Source organism: Pinus tabuliformis, chromosome 6, assembly GCF_031772625.1.
Source record: "Pinus tabuliformis cultivar Carrire ecotype Pingquan chromosome 6, CPIR1, whole genome shotgun sequence".
In the NCBI taxonomy this organism is placed as follows: domain Eukaryota; kingdom Viridiplantae; phylum Streptophyta; class Pinopsida; order Pinales; family Pinaceae; genus Pinus; species Pinus tabuliformis.
The window spans coordinates 803,324,636-803,343,686 of NC_142292.1; the positions used below are offsets into that span (position 1 = coordinate 803,324,636).

The window sequence follows — 19,051 nt, forward strand, 5'->3', positions numbered from 1 at the left end:
GCCTTGACCGCGATGTCGCACAGAGGCAAGTAAAATAACTCTGTCAGTAGCAAGGCTGTGACTGCTGCAGTGAGTCAAGGAAGGTGTATGAGAGGTTCTAACACATGTGGGTTGAGATGAGGGTGAAGATGAGTTCCAGGTTGAAAGTAATTAGTCCCAACTCGGTGGAGCAGTCCACTCGGATGTGGTAGTCACAACAGACAAGGTAATAAAACATGTACAAAATTCACGGATCAGTCTGAACGAGTGCAACAGTTGTTACAACAAGGTTCATGTGAAAGTTTTGTCTGATGTCTGGCAGTGTAGTCGACATGGACGGGACAACATTAGCAACATATATAACACATTTCCATTAATAGATTATGCATTACAACAAATCAATTAGTTCAGATGTAGAACACAAGTTAAAACAACATGCATTACAAGTGTTAAAGATCAGTCTTACAACAGATACAATACATGTGTGAAAACATGTTGGCTCTTATTATATAAAGAAGTGTAAGTTCCAATCATACAATACATCCATGTAAACCTGCTAGCCCCAACAGTGGAACGTTACAACCACATATGCCTGCTCCTCCAAAGAGATGAACTAGCTCCGTGCAGTAGAGAAGACAAGGCGTGTTACAATACTGTCCAAGCTCTTTCCAAGATAGTCTTATCAGAAGCTTGGCTGACCAAAAGACATTACAATGAGTTATGAGGGACTATTTATAGCAAAGGGTGGGTGACCCTTGACATTCCCCTTTGTGACAGTTCAACTACCCTCATGACTCTTCACCTACTCTATGACTATTACACCCAACTATTGGCCCTTGACTTACACTTGACATGACTCAACATTACAATGCACATGTACTCATGTGAGAAAACATGGCTTGAGCAAGCCATGCAAGACATCAATGACACTCGGTTCGATGTGATGAGACCAACTCTTTGACATGCTTGTGATGGTGAAGGTGGTGAGTTGATGCCAAGCTTAGTCGTCCATGATGGTGTGCATGCACCTCATGGTGACATATTATTGAAGCAAACTCTTGCCTCCATTGCAACCGGTGCATTGGTTTGTCCCCTTCATCCAACTCGTCTTATAACATGTGCATGGTCTTCTTGGGTGTGGCTAAACCGGAAACACACTGATGCATAGTGTCCATGTTGATCTTCAAGTGTGTGCTGGTGGTCATGCACATCAACTTGCCGAAGTACATGTTCAGTTCTAGTTGGACTTTCTTCTTGTCTTCGCCTTAGTGAGTGTGTTGAATGGGTTGGATTGCATGCATGTGCATGATGACATGCGTGTTCCTGAATCCCTTGCATGTGATCAACAACACTGCTCACCATGTCTACTCCGTGTTAGCTGTTGGGATGGATCTTTAACTTGTACAGGCGCAGTTTCATCCGTGAGTGCACGTTTCACCAACTGTTGTTCTTGATCTTGATGCAACTCATTCTTGTATCTAGGCAACTTCATGTTCTTTCTTGAGTTGATACTTCAACACATGCAACTCCTTTGTTCCATTTTCTATCTTCACGCGAACTTCATGTCGCGCCGTCACCTCATAGCCTGAGTCTCCAAAGTTTCTTTCATTATCAGTGGATCTGCTTGATCTGGCAACTTTGTCCCACCTCTTTGTTGTCAACAACCTTCCTCTTGCATTCGCTACATTCACTGCATTCAGTATGCTGCCTTCAACTTTTGTTCATGATGTTTCTTGTGGTGATGCTGCCACTGTCATATATTGATGTCTTTGTCTATGAACAACTTGATATCTTCGTGAGAAGGCAAGCTCATAGACATTTGATCAATTTCATCTCGAGGTGTGCCTTGGACGATGTCTTCGACTCTGCTCTCTTGGGAACCATTGTACCTGCACTATTGAGAGGCAGATGAACACCTCCAATACCTGGAGACATGGCAACACTTGTGGCAAGAAATCTATCAGTCGAAAACCAAAATGAACTTGAGAACTGACTTGCAACATACCTATGTCATTGATCATGAAGGTTGCACAATTTCGGCCAGGAGGTCGGGAGACCGACTGCCAAGACTGCACAAGGCATAGTCTGTGCTGTTGGGAGACTGATTGGATATTGGAACTGCGCAATGCACAGTCCAATCTGGCTGCTGACTACTAGGATTGTAAAATGCGCAATCTTAGCTGGCAATGGCTGCAGGCTCAGTGACTGCATTGCACAATTTTCTCGGCTAGCAGTCACTGTCCCTCAAGATTTCACAAAGAAAGCCTGGGGAACAGCTATTGTGCAGAAATGCTCATTTTAGGAGAGGCAGGCAGATCCTTCCCTCTCAGGATTGCGCAATGTTGTCTTGGTGAGGCAGAGTCCGGGCCAAGGCTGGCAAGACTCGCCGATGGGCAAATGAAAGTGAATGTGAGTGCGAATGCATGGTGATACTAAGTGTAAGCATAATTGAATGATCATGCATGCAAATGGTGAATGAAATACTCAAAAAAATGAACAACATGCATGTGGGTGAGGCGAATTGCCGAATCGAGGATCATTTGCAAAAAACAATTTCATGCATGTGATAGCAGTGAAATGTTCACGAAAATTAAAATGGTGCTAGGACAAGCTAATATACATGTAAATGACAACAAACATTCAAATAAATCAACCAAACAATACTCATACAAGCAAAAACACAAAAAGTGACAGAAATGCAACACAAGGCATGGGAAACGGGCTTACCCCAAAGCAGCTGAGCTGAATGTGCCAACTGCTCCTAGATGTAATGTGGGATGTTAGAGCTACAAGGTTGATGTGAGGAATGAGCTCTGCAACATCTGATTGATGAGTTTTGATAACATAGAGGTTGTGACATGCATGCCACAAATCTAGGGAAAGCGACACTTGGTGGGAGGTTTCTGAAATGACCCTTGCATGTAACCTCTAACTCCTAAAAATAGATCCCTTAAACAAGGAATGCCTTTGCATGCTGCCTTGGGAGACATAGCCCATGCATGCAAGTCAGCTTTTCTCGGTCCCGGAGGGAACTAGTCAATTCCGCTACACATGCAAGAGACTACTCAACTGTTGGAGAAAAAAAACACACTTTTGGCTAGGATTTGGGTTGGTTACCTAGGAGAATTGCACAATTTCTAGGCAAAGTAGCTGACTACTTCCCATATTTGCGTAAATTCTAGGCTGAGCAGCCCTGCGGGGGGAAAATGTGCAATTCCTGCTGGGAATGTTGACTGGAAGAATTGCGCAATCTTAGAGTCCAGCAGGCTACCAGACATGATTGTGCAATTTTTGGAGGGAAGGTTGGTTTCCCTCCAGAAATGCACAATTTTCTTGGGGACGCTGCTCAGCCTGTAGCTGGACCAATTCCTGGGGAACAACTTGTGAGGGGAATGCATCAAGTTATGATCGACAGGCCGCCTCTATGCAAAAAAAACACTGAAGCTTGTGAACTTGACGAAGCAAGGCAATCTGCTGTGAAGGTTGGAAGGGAGGCTCCAAAATGAAGCTAAGGAAAAATTTTGGAGGGTGGTTGTAGCCACTACAATAGTCTACTACCCCAGTAGAGGAGGAATTAGAGGGAGTAGAAGAAAGAAGAGATCTAGAGTTATGAAATCAAGGAAAGAAATAATGAAAATAATTCTAAACTTAGCGATAATCAAGAAAAATATATTTGAATTATTTTTCTTTTTATTTATTCATGTTTCTAGTCCTTGATTTTTTCTATTTCATTTTTCATTTTTGAATTTTATACTTGTCTTCATTTTGTTTGGTTTTGAAAAAAATTAACGAGTAAATTAACGATCTTTCCAAAGTTTAAAGTAAAAAGAAAAAGAGATTGGAAAATATCTAAACGGAGGCTTTTGTGAGTAGAGTCATTCAAATATCTGTCTTTTAGATCCATCACATAAATCTTTTAGATTGTTACCCCATATTATTGATTTTTAATATTTTTTTTGGGAAGAACATGCTTAATATTTTCAAGAAGGACAAGAAGTTAGCATGAGGTGCAAAGGGACACCGATAGGAGGAGTGGGGAAAATGTGGAAGGTAGCTCTCACCTTATGTGACATGTTAGGTTGCATCATTAATGTCACCTTATAGAGTGCACAAAGCCATGCTAAAGGGACAAAACTTTCTAACCTTCACACCTCAAGAACTACTCGAGTCCTTGCAATCAAAGGGGGTTGTGTCATCGAGTTCAATGGAAGGACTATTGGAACTATTTGCACCACTTTCCATTTTATAAACCTAAATATTGCTAAAACACGCAAGCTCCATGTTGATGGCCCAAAATGACCTTTCAACATTATAAGGGAGACCATTCGATTGGGAACTTAAAACAACTTATTTTCCATTTGGAATGGTGGTTCCAACTGGTTAAACTAGGTTCAATTACCTTCTCTCTATCTCTGCTGACTTAAAGTATGCTTTTTACTTACCAATAGAGAAGAGACATCATATCAACTCTCTCGTTGAGCTTAGGCAAGGAAGTGATCTTTAGGCTGATCTAGGGCTCAGCCAAGCCACAACTAAAGTTTTCCTCTTTGATAAAAGGACTTCTTAGAAATGTAATGATTAATCTAAATGCAAACTAATCCTAGAATAGAAGCAAAAGGAAAGGAATCATAATCCTATCTCGATTAGGAAGATGTAGATCTAACCCAACTGAGAGCAAAGTAATGAAATGATTGGGATTTTAACATGCTTGATTTTAGGTGAATATTTGGTTCAAAAACCTATTAACGATGAATGATTAACCAATAAAATTAGGAATACTTCACTTAGTGTCAATGGTAATTAAATCAAATTTAGATAGCAGATTTTTGAGTAAAAAGTTACTCAGAAATCTGATTTGAGCATATGTGAGCAAAAGAGAAAATTGATGACATATCTATAAGGCTCATGAACTAGATAGTTAATTTAAAAGACAACCTTCTACATCAAACAATAATGCATAATATAAGAAAGCTTCACACATATCTGCTATTCAAAATGAAATTTGCATTACAAATAACATTATTTAAAATACAAATTTATTAAAACCTGGTCTTTATGCTATGTTCCTTGCACTGACCTCCAACGATCTCTTACAAATAAAGCACTCTACCATTAAAAGAAAGAGCTGCAATAGCGCAAACTTTGCTTATAATACAAAGTCCATATTTGAAAAAGACAAATCCCAATGACTCAGATCTGAGATTTTTTTCCTACTCCTACAACTCGAAAATTCCTTGCAATAGTGCTTCAGAATACCCTAGGTGCAGAGAAGAGGAATAACCATTTCCTTATCTAAAAGCCATATTTATAATTACAAAATGAAAACCAAAATGACAGAGCTATGGGAGAAAAAAATTTTCTCCAACAAATTAAATGACCAAAATTCTTTTTCCTCTCTTGCTGGAGCAATTCCATTGTTCCAAATATTCTCTTTCTCATCTGCTCATCTGCTTTCCTACCACAATCAATTGAAATTCATAAATTAAAACAAATTTGATGAACAAAATAGAAAACAAAATTCAATTCTCAACAAATTGTTAAATAAAAAACAAATTAAAATCCAAATAAATTTCAAGATGTGACTGCTTCTGTTGAGTATGATTTGTTTTTTAGTAACGCTAGAGGAGGAATTAATAACAACAATTTTTCCAAAACCAATAACATTTGCCCAAATCAACATAAAAAATTAATTTTTGATGTAAATTCATCACTTTGCATTCCATTGGATTTCTGGGTCATTCAATAATAATATTTTCTAAAATTAGCCATCCCATATTATTCTCCTTTGTCTTAGCTTTACAATGAGCTATTGCGAGCCTCATTTGGTTTCTCCAAAAATAAGATATCACAAATATCAAAATTTTGGAAAATATCTAACAAAAATTAACATTAAAAATTTTAATTACTAGCAATTGTCCTAAAAGGTACAAAGAGAGGCCGATAGGATTATTAAATTGGAGTTGTTGAATTTTTCTAAAAGAAATGTTGGTTCAAGCCTAACGGATGAGCAATTTGAGTTGGCTAAAGGCTTTCTAATTGTTTTTTATTATGGTAAAATTATATTGATAATTCATTGGTTTTACTTTCAAAAGCTTGAAGGAATTTGAAGAGCAGGTATAGAATTGCTTTGTGGGATTTGATCCAAAAATCGTTGATTTTTAAATACATACTCAATGAAATGTTAATTGGTTGAAACCCTGCACAAATGTTTGATATAAGAAAATAAGCCAAAAAGGTTGAAAGGCTTAATTGGTTTGTGGAAAACCTTGTTTTCTTGGACTGGATTACTGTGCAATTACTTTTATTTAGATGTTTTGTTTATATCTATATTACAAGGAACACATTGAATGTCTTATTTCATTTTAGAGTAAGTTAATTACCCAAAATCAAGAGGTTAAGTTAATTACCCAAAATCAAGAAACCTCTATAGATGGCCAAGCATATACGAAGCTTGCTAGTGACCAAGGCAATAACCACCATGACTATCCCCTACCAATGTATTTTATTGAAAACCATAATTGTATATTGCATTTAGAAAGTCAAAACATAATATTAGAAAACATGTTGATATATTGCTATTAAAAAGTTAATTCCATTAGAAACCATGATATTATCGGATGCCTCAGATCCATCAAGACTGAGGCCGAATTTGTTGATCGTAAGAACTGTATTCCACAGCCTCCAACCCACAACGTTGACAGCTGAGTCAACAGTCCCAACGAATGGGGCAAAGATTTCAATTCTGGGCAATCACAAACCCACAACTTCTTCAAGCTACTCAGGTGACCTAGAGAACAGGGCAGCATTTCCAACAAAGCATTTCCCAAAGAAAATTCTTCCAAACTGCTTAGGTTTCCAATATCCCCAGGCAATTCTTTTAAATTTGTCTCTGACAGGATTAATATTTCCAAGGACAGTTGATGTGCAACTTGGCGAGGCAACACTTCCACGCTCTTGCAGTCCGAAAGGTTTAGATATTCAAGCATCCTGATATTTGCAAATGTTTCCTCCAACAAGGTCAAATCGGAGCAATATTCCAAATTCAGATATTTAAGTCAAATTAAATTCCCGAAGGAATTTGGAAGCCCGTGCAAACTCCGACAGTGAGAGAGATTGAGGTGCTGGAGATTTGTTAAGAACCCAAAAGAATCAAGCAACGACTTCATATCTGGGCATCTTAGGTGCAGGTATTGCAGTGAGGACAAATGACAGAATTCCTCTGGTAAAGTTTTGAGATGAATCAAATCTGACATACAAGTCACCACAATCTTTTCGATGTGCTTCATCCGTCCAATGGACTTTGGGAACATTGAAAGAGGAGCATAAAACTGTAGCTCCCGCAACTCTAGAGGTGCCTGCCATGCAATATTCATCTTTCAACAGTAAGAAAAATACAGAGATGATAGCCTTTATCTACAAAACCCTTCAAAAGCATTCGAGAGCCTGTGCTAGTATAACAATTGCAGCAACAATCTACCATAAGTTAGGGCGGCAAAGTAAAAAAGAGAATAAATACAAAATTGTCTTTAGCCCTAACCTGAGATTCTGCTTGCCACAGTTTTTTTCAATTTTGTTCATACCACTTCTAAAGCCCTTATATTCTTCATCGGAATCCAGGGAGGTAGGCAAGACAAGGGACAATTGTTCCAGCATAGCCATATCAGGTTTGGTGACTCTTGGTGTTGGGTTCTGAATAATCCCACATGGATAGCAATTGTGAGATAGAGGTGGCTCACAAGCCATTATCCAAACAAAAAACTTTGGTAATCCAGAAGCTGGCTTTTGTGTTCAAGTTCATGGATTGATGTGATAGCGTGCTCCATCCTTCTAGTAATAACATTGTAGGGAAGAAATTTGACAAGTTTCAACACTAAGTTGGTGCTCTGGTTCTTCAAGTAGAAGGGCCTATCAAGGGCTTCATCTGACTCTGATAACACTTGGGACATTTGAGAAGTGAAGTGGAAGCGCTATCAAGGGCTTCATCTGACTTTGATAACACTTAGGACATTTGAGAAGTGAAGTGGAAGCGCTTTATCTGATTCGAGAAGTCAAGTGGAAGGGCTTTATCTGATTCTGATAACACTCGGGACATTTGAGAAAAACTTAATGAAATATAGTAGGAATAGCCTGACTGATACTGTGACTCTAGAGACATTTGAGAAAAAATTGATGAAATATAGTAGGAATTACTTGACTGACACTGTCACTCTATCTGACATTTGAGAAAAAATTGATGAAATATAGTAGGAATAGCCTGACTGACACTGTCACTCTATCTGAATATGATAGAAGACCACACATACAAACTCTGTTTAGTCAAGTGGAAGTGCTTTATCTGATTCTCATAACACCATGAATATTTGAGAAAACGATAATGTAGTATGAATAGCCTGACTGACATCGGTGCTCTGGTTCTTCAAGTAGAAGGGCCTCAAGGGCTTTATCTGATTCTGATAACACTTGGGAGTTGGGACATTTGAGAAGTCAAGTGGAAGAGATTTATCTTATTCTGATAACACTCGGGACATTTGAGAAAAAAATAATGTAGTAGGAATAGCCTGTCTGATAGTGTACTCTCTGAATCTGATAGAAGACCACACATACAAACTCTATTTAGTCAAGTGGAACTGTGGAAGGGCTTTATCTGATTCTCATAACACTTGGGACATTTGAGAAAAAAAATAATGTAGTAGGAATAGATGGAAGGGCTTTATCTGATTCTCATTACACTTGGGACATTTGAGAAAAAAACAATGAAGTATAGTAGGAATAGCCTGACTGACATTGTGACTATAAAGTGGAGACTCTAGATCACATCCAACAAAGAATTAAACAACGCCCTATGTGTATCCACTTTGGCTACGGTGAAGAAGGCAGATTCAGCCTTTAAAAGAGGTCTACAAAGGGTAAATTAAGTGAGCGAAATACATGGCAAATCCTTGGTCTGAAGGAATGTGTGAACTTTCAGATTCAATAGCTCTACCCTTTCATGCATCAGACTCACAAATTTATTGAAAGCTATGCATAGTGTTTGAATAGCGTGTTTTTCATATGTAATGGCCACTATTCATCATATGTTTGATGGCCTATATTCTTACTTATATATTTAATTTCTGTAAGCCAACTATGCATATTAGCTCAATAGATTTGAGTATTTTCCCTCTACTAAGGACAACATTGAATATTCTCCAACAAACTTTCTAATAGTTTTAGAGAAGGTTACTGAAAGTGATTCCCTATAATGTGCAAAATTGCACAAGCACAATGAGTACAACCGAATATAGCCTAATAAAAAGAAATTTGTGGATTGTTCAGAAAATAGTTAAAATATAATGAATTATGCACAAGATTCACAAAAGAAGCACACTGCTTCCAAGTTATGGGTCTCACACTACCTGCCCTAAATGTGGGAACTTTATGTGGCTACCTGCACTAAGTCGCCTAAATATAAGGTACAATGCCTCCGCGCTAAAACACAATGAATATAAAAGATATAATTGTCCAATAATGCTCTATATTACAAGAAAACTCCGTAGTTATGAAAATAAATTGACAGACCTTAATCCAGATCACGGCCTACTAATATGAACCACTTATAAAATATTATTACAAAGCCATAATGAGTCCAGTCCAGGTGAAGGAGATGTCTAATACTGACTTGAGTGAGTTTCGCCAAATTTAATATTAAAAAAATTATAACAGAATTTAAAATTCCTCATCAATAAATTAAAAGCAACATACATGTCTGTATGCATACACACATTAGCCTATATCCATCTTAGTGCTGAGTTTGTCAAGTGTTCCACTGTTCAGAAGGATCAAATCCCTTGAGGTACAAAACTTTTCATTAAATTTAAAAAGGTTACACCTCTAAAGATTTCATCCATCTTGACACTTGATAAATCCATGTTTAAAATGTATCTAACCTAGTACAGCTTATATGACTAAATTAACCCTACGAACCCGTAAAACCTAATGAGGTGATCATCTTTTATACTATTCATTCCCTATGGTGTGTCAAGAGTATAGCATTCCCTTAACTTCATTTCCATCTCTCCTTGATAGTGTAGTATCTCTACAGTTTGAAACCTATTGAGACACACAGCTGAAGCAAAACAAGTCAAAATCAACCACGTGGAATCAAGAAAATATGCAGCGAAATAACAATGGCAAAAAGATGTGGCAGGTCATAGAAGATACAACTGTCCTTCAGTCATATTAATATTTCATGCTCTATGCCCAAAACTCCCTTAAAATTTCCTATAGTTTCCAAACTGTGGCTACTCTTGACAATAGTCCTGACCTTTCATATAAGGCATAGGTTGGAATGCTCATAGGCAAGTTCATAGATTAAGCAATCCATTTCATTGATATAATAAAATATTGTCTCAGGCTAGACGAAATGTTAAACTTAATATCTTGAGACCTCACTTCAAGTTGACCTTTGCTTGCAGCAGAATGCAATGCAGTTGAGCCTTGACTATCCCTGTACCAGGCAACATCGTGACAATTTTTGAAAAGCTCTCTCAAAATCTCCACACTCCCTCCCCTAGCAACAGCATGAGCAACCCTGCTCATCATTTAAAATGAAGGGGAAGACTCATATACTACTGCATCATCCTCCTGATCGCATCTAAGACACTTGATATCATGGGAAAGCCCAAGGATTTCCCTGAATATTTCAGCATTTTTACTTTTGGCAGCCACATACAACATGTCAGAAACTCCATACTCTCCCTCTCCCAACACCAACAACGGTTTCCTCTTCAACAGACACCTTGCCAACTCAACATCCCCTACATCAGCAACAGTGTAGAGCAACCACCCACCATACCCTGCATCAATGAGGATGTTCCCATCACTTGTTTCACACTCACCCATAAGTTCCCTGGCCACAAGGCCTCGACCTTTCGCTACATCAATGGAGGTGGCCTTATCCTCCCACGCAGCTTCAAGACTTCTGATTCTTCTTAGTGATGTGAGCATGATAAGAAGATTTCCATGTAAACTAAGCAATTCTCTCACAACATCAAAGTATCCATTAGCTGTTGCCCAATCCAAAGGTGTTGCAAACCACCAGTGTTGTGCAGTGGTCTCCCATATCATAGGACATTGAGCAACCATCAGCTTTTGATTCCAATGTCAAGCACCATTCATACAATTTTCACCCAAAGATCCACAATAATTTCTTTATTGAGATGGAAGTTGTTGTAATTGGTCAATGATGGAACTAAATCTCATCTCCTTGAAATTGCTTATCATGGCAATTATGGAGTATACTATTCTATCTAGTTCTGCAATTTTTTTTCTCAAAAAGATGATATAGCATGCAGATACAGACAGACCCAACTATAGAAATTTTGAATAATAAACACTTATTCACAGAGATTATCCCGATTATACACTATTGCGGAATACATGCATAATACATAACCTCCTCTACGTTGATCATGAATTTGGCAGCATCAAAAACAATGAAACATCAATCGCATGCACACATTAACACAGTATGTATCCCGGGGAAAGCTTACAGCTGAAAACCCCACACTATCTGTATATTAATGATTGAGAATATGTAACATTACATAGTACAATACTCCTCACAAGTATCCAGCACTATCTCCACCTGTTACACACAAAACTAGCTCAGATCCGAACAAGTCACAAGTTCAAATCTCCTTCGCTGCTTTGCCTGCCTCTATTGCACAATACCATGTCAAAATCACTCACCCTGGAAATCACGTGAGCACAGGCTATACCACTAGGCATATACTGTGCAATTCTCATGGGCATACTCAATCCTTTGATTGTGCAAGATCTCATGCACAACTATAGTCACAACTAATAGCAACCTCAACCTCTAACACCTGTCTCCACTGAACTATACATGCACTGAGTTAACTGATGTATTCTTCAGTTGCATTATGAGTTAATAATTACTGAATTAATTTAATCAATTAATTCACATCACTCATCACTAGTCTATTTGCAGTTAGACTAATTACAACTAGTTTAACAAAGTCAAACTGAACACAACTCCATCAACTCCACATCCAACTCCACAGAACTCACATGCATGAGTTTTAACTGATGTCATGCATGCAATAGCTCAACTGACTCACAAGAAAAGTGTATTTCCTTCTGACAGCTACATGTGCCACATCTGTAGCTCAAACTGAAGTGCTCCAAGAGGATAAGATAAAGTTTATAGTCTAAATATTATCATGAGACAATAATATTTGACTTTTCTATTTTTTGACTAGCAGTCTAAAAATAGACTCTGATCACTCCTGCTGTGATCCAAAATAGAAGTCCATCTATTTTTCCCAACATGACCAATCATCCATAAATAGCATCCTGCAACTCATAGACATGATCCATATGTCTAAAAATAGACATAGTCTAAAAATAGACTTTGCGCCATAATTTGCCTACGGGTCCACTTAGTGAAGGCGACTCCTTTCCACTAAGCTCCATCATCTTGTTGCATTCTCAACACTCCCTCTCAACAAGATATGGATTATCAGCAACCCCTATCCTGCCTCGGTGGTATTCGAATTTGCTCCTGGTGAGCGCCTTCGTCAAGATATCAGCATCCTGATCCTCCATTGGAATGTATGAAAGTAACATGATTCTCTGCTGCACACAATCTCTGATATGATGGTACCTGATGTCAATGTGCTTAGATCTATCATGAAATACAGGATTAGCCGAGAGTTTAATGTAACTCTGGTTATCACAGTAAATCACAATAGGCTCCAAGTAAGAACCGAGCAAATCGACCAGGATCTTCCTCATCCATATAGCCTTGCATGCAGCCAAAATTGCTGCCATATACTCAGCCTCTGCTGAACTGAGTGTCACGGATCTCTGCTTCCTGCTGTACCAAGAAACTGCTGTCGAACCGATATTGAAGACCCCTCCTGATGTGCTCTTTCTATCCGTTGGGCTCCCTGCCCAATCTACATCCGTGAAGCCACATAGCTTCACCTCATCCTCCTGTCTGTACCACAAACCATATCCTGATGTGCCTCTCAAATAATGCAATACATGCTTGCCTGCCTTCCAGAAGAGCTTGGTTGGCTTAACCATAGCTTGTGAAAGCTGGTTAACAGCATAGCATATATCGGGTCGTGTATTGACCAGATACATAAGTGACCCCACCAACTGTCGATAAACAGTGGCATCCACTTCTTTTGCCGAAGTGGCATCCTCCTTCCTCCAACCTCCAGGAAGAGGAGTATCAACAGGCTTGCAGCCATGCATGTTGAACTTCTCCAGTATCTCCCGAGCATACTTACCCTGAGAAACAAATAGTCCATCACTGCGCTGCCAAATTTTCAATCCTAGGAAATAATGAAGGAGGCCCAAGTCCTTCATCTCAAACTCCTTAGCAAGATCATCCATGCATGAAAGTATCAACAGCTCATCACCCGTTAGAATCAAATCATCTACATAAAGTACAATGATAAGAAACTTACCCTCCACCACAATCTGGTATAGGTTAGGATCCGCCTCACTCTTGGAGAATCCAAGTCCAGTGAAATAACTATCTATCCGAGTGTACCAAGCACGTGGTGCTTGTTTCAACCCATACAACTCTCTCTTGAGCCTGCACACATGCGACTCACTATTGAAGATCTCAAAACCTTCGGGCTACTCAATGTACACCTCCTCCTCAATGACTCTGTTGAGGAACGTAGTCTTCACATCCATCTGATGAATGTGCCATCCCATCTGCGCTGAGAGAGCAAGAATCGTTCGTATGGAAGAATACCTTGCGACAGGTGCAAAGGTCTCCTCATAACCGATCCCCTCTATCTATGAAAAGCCTCAGGCAACAAATCTTGCCTTGTACTTCTCCACACTCCCGTCAGCTGCCTGCTTAACTTTGTAGATCCATCTCAAACCCACCACTGATTTCCCTTCCGGTCTAGGAACAATCTCCCATGCACTGTTTCTGATAATCGAATCATACTCTTCCACCATGGCGTCTGTTATCACTCAAGAAAAAAATTTCAAAGCTGAAATTGTCTAGGTGATTTCATAGCGCATAATTCCTATTTTGCACTGGCTGCGCTACGAAATTGGGGAATTGTTCAAATCCATAGCCAATATTTCACAGCTGTCTCCTATGGATTCTGTGGGAATATCTGACTTGACATTTCACAGTGCTGGATCTTATCATCAACATACAAATAATACTGCTGTGTTTCATTCTCAAGGATTTTCCTATAATCCCGCTACATTGGCCGAAGTTCTGGTATCCAGTGGAGGTCAAAATCCTAGCATGCCTATTGTACAGAGTTCTGCTTCCCTCCATAAATCTGCATCTAGTGAGAATCTCACAGGGGAGCATACATCAGGTTACCTAAATTTTCCGTCCTCAGATTGCCAAAGAGGGGCTATACATGGTAGTATCTTTGATGAAAATCCAGAATACATCGACATTTGGCAGGGAAGTGAGCTATTGAACTTCAGGAAGGATTAACTTTAGGAAGGATGGGACTCCCCTGATGAATAGGTTCCGCTTGACTCCAATTCATGGTGATGATGGGATCATCACACACATTATAGGAATTCAGTTGTTCACTGAAGCAAATATTGACTTGGGTCCTATGCCATTACCCTTTTTACAAAGAGGTATCTACTAGATTTCCAGATCGGTCATTGTCCGATCCTTTCTTATACAGGCCAGTTGTAATTGGACAAAGACATTTCTGCCGTGAAATCCCTAGGATTTTCCAGCTGAGTGACGAGGTTCTAGCACAAAAATTTTTGTCACGGTTGACACCCAGAGATGTTGCATTTGTTGGATCAGCTTGCAAGCGTCTTTATCAGTTGACAAAAAATGAGGATCTGTGGCGAATGGTTTGCCAAATGCATGGGGCAGTAAAACAACACGTGTGTTAGAAACAGTTCCAGGTGCTAAAAGACTAGGATGGGGTCGCCTTGCCAGGGAGCTGTCTACAAAAGCCAGTTGTCTTGAAGTGTGTAAAATTCCAGAATGTTCACAGTTTGAGCATCTTTATAGAGGACAATCAGGGCGGTGCCGACGTTACACAAATTCAGAAGCTTGTCCCATATCGGATGCACCTATGGAATAACATTTATGTCTTGGGCACAAGTGTTTGATGAAATGCCAGGGAGAGATGTAGTTGCATGGAATGAAATGGCTGCAGGTTATGCTCAGAGTTCTCGAGGTTTCAAGTGGAAGGCCTTATTAGCTCATCATTCATGTCTGCATCTTGTAGTTTACTGGCTTATGGAGACGGTGCATTACAAAGGGCTTGTTTCGACTTTGTACATTTAGCATCATCTCTGGACGCGAAAATAATCCAGCTCCAAGTGTTGTGACAGAGAATAACATCAAGTTATTATTTGAAATGCAGAAAAAAGAAGTTTTATTAACATATCACAGATGACTGCTTGTGTGGGACAACAAAATGTGGAAGGGAAACGAATTTCATATGGATTTGATGGTAGAACTCTTCCCCATTTTTTAAAGGATGATAAAGGCCCAGAAAGTCGTGGGTTTGTAGAGAACTCTTATCTTCGTGGCCTAGCTCCACAAGAGTTCTTTTTCCACGCAAATGGGTGGCAGAGAAGGTTTGATAGATACTGCGTTGGAGATTTTATAAAACAGAGTACTGTTTTGGCTTATGTAGAAAGACAGAGTTCAGTAATATAATAGAACTGCTTTTCTTCTCAGGATTCATAAAGTGTTTCTATGTTCAAGATGTGTGGTTTTACTTTATCCTTGATTTATTTTACAGTTGCATAGATGTGTAATCACTCAGAATTCACTTATGCTGCTCTGATTTCCTGTACACATTCATGAACTGTGGTTTTTTAAGAGTTGTGTTTTGAACATTTAAATGCCACATGCCCTGACTTCTATGTAAAGGTTGTATCATTATTTGCTGAGGTTTTATTGACTCCATAGGCCCAATGGAAACTTATGTAATGTTTGTCCAACCTTCATATTTGTCACTGTTATATAACAAGAGTTAGCCCTCTTATTTTTAACCAAAATCAATAACCCTTTGAGAGAGCCCTCTCAGGCTAAGGAGGCTAAGCCTTAGTCAAAAGATTGGTTTGAAACAGTTACTTGAAGTCTTCCTGGTTTGCAGCCTTCCAGGGTCTGATTTTGAGATAACAGCGTCTACCCATGCGGGATCCTCCACAACTTCCTCGAAAGAGGATGGCTCAGTCACAACACATTTGCTCACAAGAGCCATGTATCCAGTGTACCGATCAGGTGACTGTCTCTGCCTACGTTGGGCTGTAGGTGGTCCTACAACTTTCTTTGCATCTTGAGCTAGTCGCTCAGCTTCTGTCAAGCGCTTTCGCCCTCTGATAGTTGGAGCTGCATGAGTGGTCTCTTCCACTCCATGAACCTCGTCCTGTGGCTGATCCACGTCCTGAAGCTCATCCTTAGGAACTAATAGCTCCTCATCTGCATGCAAGTGTGGCTCCCTCTCAAGCGAACACTTCATGGCTTTCTCCTCCTAAAATTTTATATCCCGTCGCACAATAGTCTTATCAATGTCTGGCAAATACACACGATAGTTGTGGGGTGTATCAGTGTACCCCACAAATATCCCAACCTCTGCGGTTGGCTCCAACTTCTTCCTGGCATCCTTCGTCACATGCATGTAAACGTTAGCACCAAAAATCCTCAAATGAGAAAGATCAGGCTTCTTACCAGAATAAGCCTCCTCGGGTGTACTCATGCCAAGTATCCTGTGAGGACAACGATTCTACACATAAACTGTTGTATTGCATGCTTCCACCCACAAGTGAAGGGGTAGGCTCTGATCATGCAACATCGCTCGTGTAGCACCCACGATCGTTCTGCTCTTCTGCTCAGCAACCCCGTTCTGCTGTGGGTTATGGGGAGCTATGAGCTCTCTTCGAATCCCTTCTGCACTGCAGAAATCCTTGAACTCACTGTCATGCGGAAAGAGTCAATTTTGCGGACAAAACCGACCTCCCTAGAAGCTAAGGCTTTCTAGTGACAAACAAGACAATCAAGCACTATCTTTCCCTAAATATGCATTTACAATACAAGCAACCAGGTGTTTAAAGCATACCTTTAGTCCAACGCTGTTTGTAGCAGTCCAGCCTCTCCGATCCAGATGAGCTCCTCCTTCTCTTTGAAACCTGCATTCACTAACAAGAAAACGATTACATAGCACCTGAATAACTCATAAAATAAAACATATTCATCATAAAGACCAAGGAGTATATGAAACAAATTATATATAACAACTTGTTGAGAAAAATGAACTTAATTGTATTAATTGGAAACAAAAGAAACCATTACAACCAGTGCCTTGGTGTTGTGCAGGTCCCTCCCAGGGTCCAGCAAGAGTTCTCCTTTACTTTGATCAGCTCACCCACTTCCAAATGAAGCTAAGAAAGGATGGGAATCACTCCTCTCAAGCTCTATAAGGGAGTCCTAATTTCAGCAGCATCTACCCTTAGGAATGTTCAGCTTTCAACCTCCCCTCCCACTGGCCCAATGCCTGTATTTATAATGCTTTGGAGGAAGTTAATCAGGTCCACCATCAATGGGATAAGCCCCTCTTTCAATGGGATAGCTCCCCTCTTGATGGGATAAGTTCCTCTTTCATAGGGATGCATGAACCATTTGGAGGCGCTCAATACACGTCAAACCATCTTCTAGAATGCTCTAGATTCGACCACAAGTAACTTTTTTGAAGTAAAACTCGCGCCTTTTGACCTTTACAGGAGTACGCACCCACCCCTTTACAGAAAGAGCGTACAAGTACGCAGGTATTGTGAATTTGAGGTGCGTACACGTAGGTAAGGTTAAGAGAAACTGCGTAACCAGAGTTAATTGACTTTTTAAGGACTTTCTCTCTTTCTTGGGGTTTGACATGAGGAGCAGAGGTATAAGACTTGCCAAGGAGGATAGTATGATAGTTGATGGAGCCATACTAACTGCAAATAGTCATGGTGACAAATTTTAGGGTAACAGATTGCCCCCTAAAGTGCGAAGCCTGTAGTAGATTAGGGTTTCATATCATCTAGGAAGGGTGAAGTACTTTATCATTTCAAGGATTATCTTGTGGAGAGCCCAGTCGGAACCTGCAAATATTCAACACAAAATACATATACAAGATCATATCATCGCTGAGGTAGGCATTCCCATACTTAGATTGAAAACTTTAACTAACAAACTAACTACTGCTCTGATACATGAATGATTTCGCAGTACATCATAATCATAGACTCATGTAGACACAGTATGGATGAAGCCATCTGTTTATGATTAGTCTACTATATAATGAATACAAAACTCCTCGCAGCCTGGATGGTGGAAACTAGATCCAGGGTCTTCATTTCTACTTCCCAAAATAGTACGATTCTATCCATGCGAATAAATGAGTTGATGTCGAACATGGTAGAAACCACTTGATTACCAGTCGATGATGTAAACTGTTAACAAGTGTGAGATAGACCACCAGTGATGTCAATGGTTCTCAAAGTACCCAGTACAATCCATGAGATGTGAATGGATGTGTTGATGTCGAACATATCACAGAATCCTTCGATCGAAAGTCAATGATGTAAACCATCATCAAAGGCGAGAAACCTGCCATTGATCCATGCAGATTTCAAGGTACTGATGATTTCTAGGTCATCTTTCTAGATAATGTTCTGATGTCGATAGAAAGCGACCCATTGCAGGCAAGCCAACAACACGAAATCATAGATCAAGTTGAAGAAATGTAGCTGTAAGGACTGACTCAGGGATGGTCAAAATGGATGACAGGTATTTTGCAGATGAATGGTTTATTTGCAGTGACCTCTTGAACACATAACGACACAACAAATGGCTTGGTGATGAGTGACCCAAAGTTAATACCCAAAAACCGGCTGAAGATTTTCAATGTGGTTTGATTAACTGTTAGGCAAAGGATTTCCCAACCTAGGTGAATGAAAAGTGTCGTGTTCAAGAGTGGTGATAAGGTTTCTTCTGAGACAAAGGATGAAAAATAGGCTCATTTTCCTCTCTTTTCCCCCACCATTTCTGGCAAGT

The 19,051-nt window shown here is 39.6% G+C and overlaps 1 pseudogene; it reads right to left on the bottom strand.

Moving 5' to 3' along the window:
* The window catches only part of LOC149261235 (uncharacterized), a 70,042-nt pseudogene that overhangs the window by 26,964 nt on the left and 24,027 nt on the right, over positions 1-19,051 (bottom strand).